At 36.6% G+C, this 3,822-nt stretch overlaps 1 pseudogene; it reads right to left on the bottom strand.

Annotated features, from left to right (window-relative positions):
* The window catches only part of LOC109396323 (40S ribosomal protein S4 pseudogene), a 66,881-nt pseudogene extending 64,815 nt beyond the window's left edge, over positions 1 to 2,066 (bottom strand).
* Positions 2,067 to 3,822: the final 1,756 nt, after the last annotated feature.

Below are 3,822 nucleotides of genomic sequence, written 5' to 3'. Positions count from 1 at the left end.
TGCCAAAAACAGTTGTCACACCAATAAAATTTAATTTAAAAATAAATACATAAATAAAATAAGTTTAAAAGACAGAAAGAAAAGAAAAGGAAATGCTGAAAACAGAAATCAAGGAAAAGTAGGTATCTTCAAAGGCAGGACTCTCTAGTAAATGCATTAATGAAATGTTCCTTGAAGGGGATTATAGAAAGGTCCCTCAAAAGTCAGTGACCACCTAATTTATCATCCACATTGAGACACATTGGAGAGTGAAAATGGTGCTATTAATAATTAAGTTATATTTCTGGACCAACCAGGATATGTGGCTGCCCTAGTATAAGCCTCCCATTATTCACCCTTCCATTATCCAAAGGCCACCCATATTTTAAGACATCACTTCATTCCCACTGTCTTGATTATACTCTCATGACCTCTTTAGCCCTCTTTGGTTTGCCTATCCCTAATTTCTGTAGCACTTGTAATTGGCACCCCTTATTACACTTATCATTCACTAGTATTTCTCATGTGTTCATTCTATTTCTATAATTTACATTCTAAGTTCCTGAAACCAAGGGCCTTGCTCTACTTCTTAAATCTCTCCAAAGCCCAAAACAGGACCCTGGAACAGTTGGTTAAAAAATTGCCCTGTACCATGGAATTCTCTGCTTGTTTCCTATCATTTTGAAGCCAGGGTCAGGTCTGTCTGCCTTTTACCACGAGGTCTTCCCTAATCAAAGTTAGCAAGATTCTTTACCAAATACTAGTATGTACATCGTCTGCCTTCAGACATTAATCTCTTAAGCAATGAGACGCTCAAACTTTTTTCGCCCTTGAGCCTATATAGAGGTACGTTCTCAGGTGTAATTGGAGGCACCTCAGAAGGGCTATCCCAGATTGGAGCTCCCAGTGACACCACCTGAGACTTACAGTAGAACTGCTTTGCATCACAGGTTAACTTTCCTCTCTGCTTGTAACTGCCCCCTCACTCCTTATTCTTCCACAGCTGTTGCTACCAATATACCAACATACTTTCTACACCCGAACCTCTGCCTCAGAGTCTTTTTCCAAGAGACCTGGTCCACAACATTGGCTCATTGACTTGTGCAGGGCTCAGGCCCCTCATCTGTAATATAAGAGGGATATTAATAGCTTGATTGCATTGAACAATTACTGTTCTTTGCACTTTTCAGGGATTAGCTATTTTAAATCCTAACAACCTTATGATACAAGCATTATTCTTTCCCACTTTATACAGACGAGGAAACTGAGCACGGAAATCATCCAATTTGAAGAAAAGCTCACAAACCTAGTAAGGGGAGGTTCTGGTATCAGTCATTATGTCTCTAAAATCTGTACTCTTAAATCTTATGTTGTATTATGTCCCCCCCATAGAACAATGGTTAAAATTAAATGAAAACATTGATCATAGGTCTCTCACAGTGCTGAAAAATAGTAATTAATCAATAAATGTTTATTTTCTTCAATCTGTGTATACATTTAAGTGTCGCAGGGGTCATGAGGCGGGCAAGAGGCTAGGGGATGACATCGTGTTCAGGGGAAGGTCTGATCTTCAACCACTAAGTGACTGGCACTGATTTCCCAAGGATGGTACATGGCCCAGAGGTAGGAGCTGATGCTCTAGAGTCAGATCGCATATATTGGGAGCCTGGATCTTCTGTCTACTACTTCACTCTTCTGAGTGTCAGTGTTCTCGTCCATTAAAAAAGAAATAATAATATTATTTAGCTTACAAGGTTGCTATGAGGATAACATTAAATAATGTAAACTAGCACATTGACATAGTAAAAATAAATAAATGGTAGTTATTATACATATCACTATTTATTATTGCAGTGATACAATTTTTTTTAGTTAGGGTTACGTTTGTGTTCACGCAACTTAAAACAATAAAATGTCTATGACAAGTAAGATGAACTTTATTTTACCTTCTTGTAAATGAAATCTAAAGGTGAGTAATCCAGTGCTGGCATATCCTCTGTAGTTTCTAACAGGGTGGATGACAAGCTTTCCTTATGGTTCAAGATGGCTATTAGAGCTCCAATGGTCCCATTTGCATCCCAAGCCATAGGATAAAGGGAGGAGCAAAGAAAGGGATTGTTCCTCCCTTTGGAATGTGTCCCACCAAAAATATTCCCTTTATATTATCTTACGGCAATAAATTGGCTACAGGCCACATCTAGCATATAAGGTAAGCTGAGATGTCAATTTGGTTTTAGGCAGTAATGTTTCAGGTAAAATCAGGATTCTACTATGGAGGAAAAAAACAAAAAGGCCTAGAAGCTAGACAGCATTGAGCAGTCTCTACCATAGGGATGAGCCCTTTAGGGATCCGTTTAATCATATTATGTAATGTTTTTCTGATTGCATTTATGAAAAAAAGGCAAATTGATATTTTACATATTGCAAATATCCAATGTCAGCTAATTTAAAGACTGAGAGCTTTTATTATAAACCTACACATTTTGACTCATTTTTGTAAGTACTTTGGTGCTGACAACTCTACATTTGTACAACCAAGCTTGCTGTAAGAACTATTTTATAAAATTGTAAAGTAGAAAGCAGTAACCCATGCTAATTTTTATAGGTGTCTCATAAATAAAACATGAAGTAAGTAAAGGGGAATAAATATTGATTAAAGAAATCCAAAACTTTAGATGTTTATATTTGTTATATAAATAAATTGTCATAACGTCCAGAGGGAACTGATCACGTGGACAATAGATAAATAGGACATTTGAATATTCAGGACTAGCCCTTATGGCATCCAGTATTAAGAGATCAAAAGATAAGTGATTGCCAGCAACATTCTCATGAAAATGAATAAGAAATAATAACCTTGAAATCATTTAGGAAATTTACAATTTAAAAAAATCCCTACTCTACTTAGTTAATTTACTCTCTTTCTCTCCCCTAAACATTCAAAGCACAAAGATTTTAACCAATAGAAAAACAATGTGCAAAGGCATTCAAATCAAACTCTAAACTTAAAATAAGGAAGAAATGACCACATGAAAAGGAACACGTCACTGTAATGAGAGGAATTAAATGCTTTCTCCCATTCTAAGAATGTGTTAGAAACCACCCACAGTTTTCCGTAGTTTTTTTAACCTGACTTCACCGTGAATCCAGCCAGTCAAAATACAAAATTATGGGAACATGATTTTTAGCTACACCACAAACCTGGAGAAATAAATGTTATTCTAAATGTATTGTCTCATTAGGGCCAAGGGTTACTTAAGAGGACCAGCCCAATGTTGGTTCTACTGTTGAAGAGGCTCCATTATTGACAGGGATGTTGTTTATACACTACAGAGTCAGCAAAGCATCCACATGTGTTATGGCTCACTCCACTGGAATCCAAAGAAAACAGTTTGAGCAAAGAAGTCACCCTAAACCACATTTGCAGACCTTCTCAAATTAAAAAAAGTAAAAATTGTGAAAAACAAATACGAACACTGGATCTTCTGATGAACTGTAGGCATTGACTCCACAGTAAAATGAAACATGTAATTGATCATCTCAACTTTGGGTCAAAAGGCCCAAATAATTAAATGGAGTAGAGTTCCCATGATTCCTTGACATGTTTTTGTAACTTAATTGCAAAGAGCGCTTGGCGGTGAGTCTGCAACGCCTACCTTGGTTCACACAGGAATCAGCTAAAGGAAAGGTGATTTATTTTTCTAACATTGTTCTCCATGGGCAGCTTTTAGTCCTTCTAACGTCAGTGAAACCTTAATGGTAGAGAAAGCAGAATGATATTTTAGTAACTCTGCCATCTAAACAAAAATGTTAATATACTAAACGTTATTAAAAAATCCAGAT

Source organism: Hipposideros armiger, unplaced genomic scaffold (assembly GCF_001890085.2).
Source record: "Hipposideros armiger isolate ML-2016 unplaced genomic scaffold, ASM189008v1 scaffold_514, whole genome shotgun sequence".
NCBI lineage: Eukaryota > Metazoa > Chordata > Mammalia > Chiroptera > Hipposideridae > Hipposideros > Hipposideros armiger.
Note: the sequence above shows the minus strand (reverse complement) of the source record. Positions and strands in the feature narration are given on the sequence as shown.